This window comes from Bombus affinis, chromosome 6 (assembly GCF_024516045.1).
Source record: "Bombus affinis isolate iyBomAffi1 chromosome 6, iyBomAffi1.2, whole genome shotgun sequence".
In the NCBI taxonomy this organism is placed as follows: domain Eukaryota; kingdom Metazoa; phylum Arthropoda; class Insecta; order Hymenoptera; family Apidae; genus Bombus; species Bombus affinis.
The window spans coordinates 13,340,918-13,353,471 of NC_066349.1; the positions used below are offsets into that span (position 1 = coordinate 13,340,918).

The following is a 12,554-nucleotide window of genomic DNA, read 5'->3' on the forward strand; positions in this document are numbered from 1 at the left end:
GATAAAACGATTCGAAACTAAGGTAAAAAGCACGCTCCGAGCTTGAGCCTGAGTTCAAATCGAGTCGAAGGATTTGTGGATCGAAGCGTTGGAACTAGAAGAGAGCCTTTGCAATACCATCTTTGCGCCTGCTCCACGTTAGCATAAGTAGTTGTAGCTTTATTAAGATTATTGATGCAAGATCGGATCTACAGCCGGATTAGTCAAGCTGGTTCTGATTCGCCTGATCTCCCTTCCTCCCTTTTTCACCGTCCACCTTTTCAACCGCCTTATCACTGGTGCTCTCGCGTATTTATTCCTCCCACCTCCGCGCAAACTCAACCGTGGATAACCAAACTTGTACCACTAGACGAGTCTATAGCACGATCAACAAAGATTTTGCTCTCTGCGTTCGTTTCGAATGACTTCGACGTTTAACGACTTCGATACTCGTTTCGAGAACCATCCTACTCAATAGAATATGGAACGCGTGATATTTCTCATTGTACTTCCCACGTGTCAATAGTAATAACAACATTTTCCATACTTTAGCCTTAAATATCAAATATTCTTCGCGCAACAGTACGTTCAACTGTTCTCTGAATGTAAAATTGTACTGCACGGTTGGCATGAGAAGAAATTCATTACAAGAGACACGATGAGTAAAAGCAAGGGAATCAACGACGAATAAATCTGCTTTCGAGTAAGAAGAAAACACTTTTTCGAAGCGAAAGTTCGCTTCGATCCTGGGAGCATTTTGGATGGCGATCGCTGGCCAGGTGGACCACGAGCCGGCAATCGAAGATCGAAGTAGTTTCCGATGTCAACGACTGCGACCTCCGGCGTCTACCGCGGCCTGTTTCCAAGGATAATTCGCGATTCATGTCGGCCGTAACTCTTCTTTCTCTTTCTCCTTAGCAGGCCTCTCGCACTCGCGTCCCTGCCCGGAATTACAGGCGGATTTACAAGGAGCGGCGGATTTACAAGCCGGCCAAGAGTGGCCTTTCCTGTTCGCCGATGCCCGCGCCGGGCCCTGAAATCGTTGGAAAGTACCGAAAAAGCAGACCGCGAGGCAGCATAGCCGGAATGTTCGAAAGAAACTGCCGCGATTATTTCGAACACGTCCAGCCGCGATACAAAGTCGCAGCGTTAGCGATCGACCAGCTTGAACGCTCAGTCTTGGGCTATTAAACGTTTCGCTACAACGAATAGAACCCAATTCCTATAATTGTTCGATTCATCCTCGCGATTATCGTAATCCGTTGTTAACGAGTTCGAAGCAGAAGGAACACGGCAGTCGCGAATTAAGCTGAAATCGAATGTACCTGGTCCGACGAAAATCTTTTCTGATCCCGGTCGATGTAGTCTTACATGGTTTTGTTCGTAGCCGCGGGAAAGAATTTTCGATAAGCAACCGCTGCCCCTTTAAAAGTCACATTAAAGCGAATAATACAGAATCGACATAATGGCTCAATTTATGGCCGAGATTATTGTAATTTCGTGAGTGGCGAACCGTCGAGGAACCATTAAGCCGACACGATGCGCGTTGTATAATAACGATTCTCGCTTGATAAATCGACTAGAAACGTAACGCTCTTGCCGCGATACTTTGAAAGGAAAGAATGACTCCGAGAGTGCGGACCGAGCAAACGCAGATATTCTCCTGTAGCCGTGAAAAATCGTCGATTTAAGGTGCTTCCGAGCAGATAGATAGTATTGCGAGCAGAGAGACCGCCGCGACGGATTATCCAGAGTGGAATAAAACTTCGCTTTCCGCCATGATATAAATACAGACACATCGAAGATTCGATATTCGATGCGTTAGAGCGCGATTCTTTCGAACGCGTACCTAAAGACGTTAAAGAAACGATAGGCACACCCATTGAATTTGGTCAATAAAATCTTTCTTTTCCCTTTCTGCTTTCGTTCTTTTACTTTCTTCCGTTCTGCCGTGTGCGCGATACATCGACATTATCGCGGCGGACACCCAGTATAGTTGCGGGCGTCCTAAAACAACAATGGAGGCATTAAGATGATCTACGGCCAAGTCGCTTGACCCTCTGATTCAAAAAAGGTGTTCGAATCCACTCGGTGAACGAGGAAGGAAATAGAAAGAACGGTGGATAAAACGAAAGAAGAAGAAACGAGTGGACGAGCAAAAGAAACAGAGGGAAATAGGGAGAGAGAAGAAGAGAGAGGGTTCTCTCTGGCTCGTTCGTGTGGGTGTCAGCTTAATGTTCCTGGTCAGCTGTGTTCGTGGCCATCGAACGACTCAAGTGTGAGTCCAGCCTTTAACTCCCTGTGCATGAGCGCGCGAGCGCGCGCCAGCGTACTTTTGGGCCTGATTAAATATATATTAGGAGTGAGAGAAGAGCTGGGAGAGGGGACTCGCTCACGGCGGGGGGTGTGGTATTTTTTCAAGAGGGCAAGCAAGTGGGCCCCCATGGCCAAAGGGTGCGGTCCAACGGTGATACCAAATTCGTGAACCAACATTTGCCCCGACGATACTTTTCCCTCGATAGGATTCATAAGTTGTATTATTCTCGTTAAGAATTCCTTGTAATCCCGCACTGATCAAGATTTATATAGTTAATGTAATTGAACGCGTACAAGGACACGCATTATTAAATATGATCTTCGATCGTTCGAAATTCTCTTCTCAGAAGAAATATATCACTTAAATCCAAAGAGTTTCTTTAAACACTTTCTTGTTAAAACCTAATGACCTTTCGTTTCTTTTTTCTCGATATAAAAGTCCATCGAACATCATAATATTTCGACCTTACTTTACTCGGTTATTTCGTGATAGGAATATAAGACATACCGCGATGAAATTCTATTCTCTTCGCGAGATTTACTCAACGCATAAACTAAACAAGATTTATGAAAAGTGAGCTTTCGGTTTCGCCTCGTACGAAGTGCCGGCTGCTGCGCTCTGTGGCTTTGTTTATTCGCCAAGCGTCAGAACTGTTTCTGATTTGCATAATGTAAGAAAAATGAATACTCGATCGACGTAATGGAAAGATTATGAAGAGGAAAGGAAGAACGAGGAAAGGGGTAAAATATGATTCACGTGAAGTGGGAGACCATAGTGACAGAGACAAGTATCGAATTAATCATCAGGTTTTACGCTGTCATTAAACAGCAAAAGAGTATCTTTAGTCGAGACGATGTGGATCACCCTCTATCACGATTTCGTCTCTCTTCGTTTAGAAATATGAGGAAGGCGCCCTCCCAAGTAGCCACGACCATGTCGTGTCTCCGAATTTATCTTCGGCTCATTAATAAGAGACGACAAGCATCGATAAGGAAGTAGTAAGGGCTCGGCTAGAACGGGCTAAAATGAAAGGAACGACAAACGACTGTCGGTGAAAACCGTACAGCAGGTAGTTTCATTTACGAACAACCTATCCTAGTCGCGTTCGTTGGCCATCAGTCATTAATGTGCTACCGGATGCCTTTCAAAGAACTTCGTCGTCTAATCGAGTATAAATATCAATATTCAATTCCTACGTATTAAATATAGCCAACATTTTTGCGCAACTATTCTGTACATTTATAATTGCAAAAAAAAAAAAAAAATATTAGATCACCGCATAAATAACACGATTTTGCCCAAAACCAAGTTTAAAATAATGGACTTGATTACTTCTTAAAGAATTCATTTTAGAAATTTATATCTATATATGCAAATTAAAATATGCGTATTCCACGTTTATATTCTTATATCGTACGAAATGTAGAATGTTACCGAACGATGTTGTTAAAGATAGTAAGGGAGAAAAGAGGGTGAAACCGGGGGTGGTATTGTATTCTGGTCCCTGGTCAGATAAGTCATAATAGTGGCTCGGTCGACGTTGTTAATAGTCAACAGAGGATCACGCCGAGATAGCGCGCTAATGCACGCATTTATTTGAAATATTAAACCTCGAAGAAAAGAGAAGGAAGAGGCAGGTTCTCTTCTTGTTCTTCCCCTTCTGCGAGGACCAGCTTTGCTGGGAGGAAAGGCACGGGAAGAGACAATTATAAATGATGATAATTAACGAAGATCTTAACTGGTCAGTCCGCGACTTTACGGTTGTGATTCTACGTTCGAAGCCCAAGGCGTATTTGTTTAATTTGTTGACTTTGTAAATAGTCTAATCAGGTTCTTATTTATTCTTTCAATTATCATAAAAATCATTGTTAGAAAAAGAAATGCTTCTCTCAGTTGTAAGATGATTTTTGTTGTTACTTTTAATTCCCGCATACGTGTATAGAAATTTTAATTCTGGCCAGGTGAGAAACGTTTAAAGAATTATGAAAAATTTCTTTCTAGTGAACAGAAGAATGGCAGGGATCGCAATAAAAATCGTATTAATTTAACGAACAAGAAAACATCTCTTTTCGAACCATCTTAATAATTGTTCCTTCTTCGTTCGCGTCGTATTCCATCGAGCAGACGAAGCATCCCAGACAGAATGATCAAATCAACACTGAGTAACAGTGATACAACTAACTCTCTTGCTTTCTCTCTCCTTCGTTCTCTTCCTAATTATTAATGTGCTCGAACGAACAGATAATCCTCACAATCATCGTCGATGCATTCAAAGCCCTCTCGCTCTATCTCTCGTTATTGAATATGAGTGATTAATTAAGAACACCTCACGACCTGCTGACTCGCCGTTCACTCTTCCCCCAGCCGAAAACAAACTTTGAATATCACATCCAAGGAATTGGTTTACACCGAACGCGTGTAATGGAATTGTTTTTGAGGATCATTGTTTTGAGCATCAGTGATCGACGACGAATCACAAACAACGGAATACCTACCGGTCGAAACGATAAAAAAATCTCGATCGTACGGAATTCTACGAGCACTCCGTTTGTCAGCGTTCACTGTGAACAATCGTAAAGACCCTTTGTTTCATTCTTGCACCCCAACAGAGTTCAGGCTACGTAGAGAGACCTTGCTACAATGACTCGGAAAAAAAGAGGCGACGACGAAGACAACTGATACAATATTCATTTACTGCTACGTGTGCCTATGTTTCATAATGTCACGCTGGAAAGAGAAAAGGGAGGAAGAGCAAAAAGAGACAGATGAAGGAGAGTTGCATTCAAATGAAGGAATGCCGGGGGCGGTGGGATGGGGGGAGGATAGGTGGGACCCCAGGATGACACTTCTCTTAGGTGATTTATACCCGTTGGTCGAATGACCATCATCTCGTGGAAAGATCTACAGGATCTCAGAGTCACTTAGTTAGTCTTTGGACGAAGGATAGTTAGTCCCTAGGATGCTACACAGAGTAGGAAGAGGGGGGAGGGGTGGATACAACGAAGACTTAACGCATAATGGGGGGCCTTATGTAACGTGAAACATATAATTCCGTGGCACTCTCGTTACTCTCAGGTAACACTATCATTTATTTAAGCATCGACGTTCATTGCGTCGTTTGCAAACCTTAAGCTTACATTTCTCTCTGGCGCAGGCGGATCCGTATCGATAATATATCACGCTAAAAAACCATATTTGTAGTGCGAGCTAATAACGTTCTTGATTTACATAAAAAATTCGCTTGCTGTAACGCCACTTTGAGATAAATGGCAAAATACCTATAACCTCAGTTTTTATTCTGAACAACTAGGAAAATATAAAATAGTTACCTATTGAAAATATTTTTACTCAAATTTGAATAATTTGGTATAAACAACTTGTTGCCAATAACAATGGACGTAACACGGTGATAAGCGAATAGAATAAAGCTTAGGAAGATAAAACTTGTTAAAAATATTCACTCGTCTTGTTTGAAGTAATACATTTAAGAAAATGTAGATGCTCGTGTACGCGTCAGAAGAAAAGCTTGTACGTATGCTTCATCGTGACGAAAGAATTAGTGCAGCAATTTGTACATAAATTTAACGACTAGTATGAAGACAATATTAAGTGCATGTTCATCGAGGTAAATATGGTTAAAATAGCCCAGGGATCAGACCAACGCAAAGTTAAAACTCCTCTGCTGAATTTTACTTCGGGCTAGGTACACGCACAAGTACTTGCATTAACTGTGTAAATAGCTACTTCAGTTTTAAGTGGTTGGATAAGAATTAGTGTTTTAACGCTAGAAAGAGGCAAAGAGAAAGAAACGAAAGTGGTATCTCGAGTGACACCAACTGGATTTTCGCTACTTTTTTCAAGTATTTGATGAATCTCTTTTTCTCTTCATAGTTCCGATAAATGAAAAGATATAACCGGTTTTAGAATAATCAAGTTTCATGGGTAAGTAGAAGGAAGTTGCAAAAGGAATAAACTCGTGTACTAAATTAAATTCAAATCTACCAATTATTACGATTGGGAAGCAATAAAGTTACGCTACCTGCGAATGACCAAATTATAGAATAATTTGAAAATTGTAGAAAGCGATGGTTTATTGAGCAATAAGCAAAATTTATGTAGATCACAAAAGTGACAATATCTCGGATTGTATGAAAGTTATAAACCATAAATCTTTACGCTCGATTTGTGACCATTTTTCGCAAGCGACATGCTTCCGTGATAATTCGTGAAAGTCTCGAGAAAGTTACGAGAAATTAGAGGAAAATCGTTTTGCGGCCAGAATCTTTCGTTCGACTACACGCATCACTGATTATTAATTTCAAGCCTCTCGCGACTTACGGTGCTTCCAGATAAGGCTATCGGGCCTTTGTAACTGTTTAATGTATACGATGATTAAATAGAATTATGAACCAATAGAGAATAATCAAATTCTTGATGCGCAGCCCACGCATAGTTATTTTCGATTTAGCTTCGTGCCACGTAATTTGAATCGCTAATTTAATAAAATACCCAGATTACGTCAGATTTTGGTAACTACCGGAAACGATGAGGATGGTGAATAGGACTTTCAAATAATATTATTAGTAGCCCTGTAAGTATTTATGATAATGAGACATGCCAAAATATGCAAAATGGATATTGTATTTTAAATTGCACTATCGTTTATTCTAAATAAAGTATCGTTATTATTTCTAAATGAAATGTTAAATGAAACACGTAATTACAGCATCTGACTTACGAGAAACTGTAGGTAAATCTTAACAATTGATCTCGGAATGCTAAACGTCAAACAAAAAATTAAGCAAACTGGAGGATTTGCATTGGGAAGATTTCATTTGGTCAACTTTCTCCTTTAATTTGCATTTTTATGACTTTATATGAGTTTTTTTATGGTAAAAAAGATATCGTCCATCGTGACCAGATACGCAATAGACAACGTTAATTACGAATTTTTCAAACAGCTCAACGATAATGGATTATTCTTACAAACAACCAAATATACTTTAGCAATTCACTTTCGAGTAAGTTATCGAAGCTCGGATTCGTCAAACCAAGTTACATAGCATGACGAAGAGAGCCACGAACTGACGATATGGTGTAATATCGAAACCATAAAGATTCGCGCGATTTGATCAGCGGTATAGAAATTGTGGAGTGCGGACCGAAAGGAGCGTTTCACGTGGCAAAAAGAAGAGACCTGATTTGACAGTCATCGGTGTGGGAAACACGTCGACTTTGAGGCTAACGAAGCTGCAGGCGTGTGTACACATAAAGTCGATGTCGAGAGTTCACGAACCATGAAGTAGAGGAGGAAGAAAAGAAGACGAGGACGAGAAAAGGTGGTGGTGGCGGAGAGGAGGCGATGGAGGACACAACGTAGACGAAGAAGAAATCGGGGAGGCAGAGGACGTTCCAAAGGTAAGAGGAAAAGAGAAGAACCGGCGCCACTCTTCGAAACGGAGCCTTGTCCTCGTCTTCATGGTGTGCAGGCTCGCGCGCCAACTCGCGGGGGTAAACAGACGAAATTATATCGAAGAAAAATTACCCCGAGATAATAGTGATTAATGATCTGCTGCCACGCGCGTGTGCGTGGACAGGATTGTGTGCGTGCTTGTCGGTACGTTGATGCCCGGTAAAATATGATACTTGGTAAACTCTGCACCGTTCGCCTTCCTTCTCTATTGCTCTTCCTGTCTTTCCCATTGGCAAACTGGCTTGCCATCTACCGTCCAGTTTGGCGACAGCGTACGAAGGCCGTGGAACGAACAAGAAGAAGAGGGAGTGGAGGAATTGGCAGAGAGCAATCTTCTCTAATTAACACATTAAGACTAATCAGAGCCAGTTGGGTTATTCCTGTTCGAGGGCCCACTCGCCTAGATTTAACGTTCCACCTAAATTAATTCTAATTATTACCATGCCCGTTGCGAGCCGTATATTGGGATCGACGTCGCCGTTTCGCTGGTCGAAAACGCCGCAACTGGCCTGGCATTAATCTTCTTTGTCTGTGAACATTTTGTTTCGAAAACAACCCGGTTCTCTCTTCGATCTTAAACGCTTCGCCTCTGTATATTTTTCATCTTATCCCACACAGGAATTACTCAATTTTGCTTCAAAATGACTGTTTTAATCTATATATCTTTTGTTTTTTCTGTTTCTTTTTCTTTTTTTTTTTTTTTCTTTTTAATCCGTATTATTGGATCTATATGGATCATATTACAAGAGTGTAAAAATCAAAGCAACGAAAGAAATAAACGTTTGAACACAGATCTAGCTTGATTTCGTACGCGAAAGCTAAGTACTCGTGATAATTAATAATCGTCGGAAGATCCTTTCTACACACGAACGAGTTTCCGAGAGACCCTCGTGGACGAGCATAATAGCGACCATACGAAAAAATGAGAGCTGAAGATCACCGTCGAGATCTGACCCGAGATAGCTGGACGGGCCTTATACATTCGAGCGTGCCAGAGGAGCGAGTATATCTCTACCTATGTAAAACACGTGCCCAGAAAATATTTAAACCAGTTCCCTCCACATGTCCCCTCTCTTAAACCTTTTTTCTTCGGTCACAATGTACGCACGATGGATCAGTCATTGTCATTGACAATTCAGCCGCGGAACGTTTGTTTTTATCACACCAAACCACATCTCTCTTTCCTTTTGCGGCTACCTATCTTTTATCGCGGAATTGTCTTGTCAATACTAATAAGATATAGACAAAATAAAAAATAATAAATTGCTTCATATAAATTAGAGATACTTACACACACACACACGCACACACACAATACTATTTGTGATTATTTTCTAAAGTTTATAGATATTTTTAACCATTGAATTCGTCCTTCATATTTAACTTTAAGTCAGGTCAAATAATTCTATTTTAAATAAATTATCATTTAAATAGTGATAAAATTAAATAATGAAATTACATTTAAGTAGGCGAAAAACGAGATTGATAGAGTATTATTAAGAGACAGAAGAATATTATTCTTTACATTATCTGATTTTTGCTAATATTTATATAGACAGTATTTTCCTATATAAAATAATAATATCCTTCATCTATCAAATTATAAAATAATTATATAATATTTTAAACTTTATCGAATAATACTGTGTGAAAGTAATATAAAAAATTTGAGAAATATTTTTGACTCACCAAAATCTCCGACACACCATCATTGATACAAATATCTTTCACCAAGTTTTTGAAATTGATCTTCTTTACAACAGCAACAATAGCAAAGGTAGCTCACACCACACACTAGCAACATAATATAAAAGTTAATTAGGTTAAATATACGATTGTCACTCGAGTACTGATTAAATTTAATCATGGATGATCTCATTAATATTCCGCAGGTGATTGATACAATTCGTATGATTATGCAGCAACCTACGTGTCATTTACAATAGATATCTCTCATAATTAACGGTGTCAGTCTGGCGAAAGAGATTCTTTTTGTGATCACAATCTACGGGTGGTATAATGGAAGACTGATTATCCGAGCATCTTTCAAGTGTACGTTCAATGACCCAATAGCTAATAATCAATGTGTAAGAAAAATATTCTTTTTGTAAATAAATTATATCGTTAATACATTACTTTCAATGCATATATTCAATATTTACCTTGAGATATCGATAAGCCGATTCGATTTACCGTCTCAATAATTCGAATAAAAGTTTAGAATTGATATTGATAATGAAAATGATGTAAGAGAATATTGAAACTCGGAATTGGTAATATAAAAAATAAAATATAAAATAATAATGATAATTAAAGAAAATAATAAAAGAAAACGTATTATTGCAAAACGCAAAAAAGATTAATATAGGGAATATTAGAATACATAAATTATCCTATTAATATTAATAGGACATAGTAATTAGTAGATTTAATAAATATAAAATATCACAAAAGGATTAATAATAATATGAAATTACAATATAATAGAAATGTAAAAGAAGAATACAAAACATAATTGCAGTGACAAGTTAGCTTGAATTTCAGAAACATTATTGTTAAGAATTTGACGAAAAGTACAAATTATATTTGGCCGCATTCTTTTTATCTCTAAATACCTCTTAGCTTGCTTCGGGCGCACCTGACATTGATCATTTCGTGGAAAGAGCAGATGTTTGCTCACTGAAATCATTGACCTGTTTGTTTACGTGTACGATCGTCCGTGTACAACTATATCGAATAACAAAACATTTACACACGGACAGCTTATCGGTATTACGCCAAAATTGTGTGATCGCGAAGCTGTTCTAAAAATTTTACGTATTATTTTTTAAGAAATTCATACATTCGTATATGTTTCTAAACCAGTTAGTATAATTAGATATTTATGTAAATGCAAACAACTTTACATACGGTTAGAACAAGCAATATTTGATACCTTATAAGAAATATTGTATTAGTTTTGTTTCATGTAATTATTTTTGCTATCCAAAAGGCATGCAACGATCTAATATATGTCTTTTAATGCACTGCATATTGTTATACAACCTGACAATACGTTATTTGTACATAAGTATATATAAATATATATATATAACTCATATTTTATAAAATTACGTTTATTCGATCACGAATGATAACTTTTTATTACATATTCCCATTAATACTTAAGTGACTAATGTCTTATTTATTATTTATTCATTCTTTATAATGTTATTTATTATTTTCTGCTTTTCCGTATGAAGTTTTAATAACAATTATAACAAACATTAGATAAGAATTATTTAGTAATCATTTACGTATATTTCGTGCTATACTATTTCATTCGTTTCCCGCTATTTTCTGTTTTTGGTCTATTCACCATTACACACCTTTTCAGTACAAACAATAACAAAGTTTACTTATATTTGGAACACTTCGTTTTTATTAGCATGGATACGTACTCACTTGTTTCGATGATTGTGTGCTATAAATCACTTTGACATGCACCGACAATTAATATTTTAACGTTATCAGTAACGATAAAACCGAAAGCACGTACCGAATACTATTACGCGATTCAAATCGATCTATGAACGTCGTACATGGTATAAATTTTCTGTACCCAACTTAACAATTATTGGGTCGCCACCTGCAATAGTGTATCGCGCGCCATCTACCGGAAGCATTATCAACTAGTTTCATGCATAGAAGCCTATATGTACTCTCGTATTTACCACATGCGCAATTTATGGTTAAGAACAGAAAGTGTCGTTTTACAGTTAGTGAATTTAAAAATTTAAACGATCGACGCTTATTGCTTTATAGTGTTAGAAGTTCAAGTATTAAGGTGTTTATGCAATGTGAAGCTTGGAAAGTATCTTACACCTTAAAATACATTTATCTACGTATTAACTTTTTGTTATGATTATTCATACGTATGTATATTCTTATGCAAGAGAATATCGTTTTCAATTTGAAATTTGAACAACGCGTACCTTTCCTAGATTTAATGTCACGTTACAGAGTACAGGAAAATAGAATTTGGAAGGATATCACAACGAAATGTGAGTAAAAACTTCACACAATAATCGAATGTCAAAGAAAAGATGTGCGTGTGGTATATATGTATGTGTGTATGTGCGTTATATGTACAGAATGCCTGTAACGAATGTTTGGTTATGATTTATCTTTTACAATATATCTTTTTCTCTTTAAGGTGTCGAAGTCCCCAAAGTATGTATTATTATAAGATTTATTACATAATTTTTTAACAAATGAACTTCTAAGAATATTATCTATCATATTAATACATTATTTAATCAAGTAAAGAAGCAACAATTATTTGATAGGCAAAGGTACTTGATCTGTTCATTCAGATATTAAAAACGATTCTTTCCTCCAATGTTATATTTCATTATTTATATTCATTCTTGTTTGTACCTTACTTAATTGACATCCAAATTTTTTCAAATACAAAAACTATGTCACATTCTGTCTCAAAAGCTTTCTCAAATTCATTGTTTATTATGAAACACTGGAGTTTGATGTAGATTATTAACATCGAACTCCATTTTTTCTCTAAAAATAATATAATTTTTTCAAATTTAACATAAACAATAATTATCCTGAAACTTCTAAACGAGAGGGTGTATATACCTGATTTCTTGTGCATGTCTAGAAAGTGCATAAATAGCGTACACTAAATAAACATAGGAAAATATTAAAAACCTTTCTGAAAGCTATTTCTTTCAATAACAGCTATTCGTTTCCGGCTTTCTAAAGCTCTCGGATATAACAAGAACCGGT

At 37.5% G+C, this 12,554-nt stretch overlaps 1 protein-coding gene and 1 long non-coding RNA gene across 2 annotated transcripts in view; one reads left to right on the top strand and one right to left on the bottom strand.

Moving 5' to 3' along the window:
* Positions 1-9,555, bottom strand: part of LOC126917450 (zinc finger homeobox protein 3) — a 456,710-nt gene extending 447,155 nt beyond the window's left edge. Inside the window, exon 1 of the mRNA XM_050724298.1 lies at positions 9,459-9,555. The gene's annotated coding sequence lies outside the window, so the exon portion shown is untranslated. The remainder of the gene's footprint in view (positions 1-9,458) is intronic.
* Positions 9,556-11,465: 1,910 nt separating this feature from the next.
* On the top strand, positions 11,466-12,150 carry LOC126917481 (uncharacterized). Its single transcript, XR_007710974.1, has 2 exons — positions 11,466-11,812; positions 11,965-12,150. It is a non-coding gene; the product is annotated as an uncharacterized LOC126917481 (long non-coding RNA).
* The last annotated feature ends 404 nt before the right edge of the window (positions 12,151-12,554 follow it).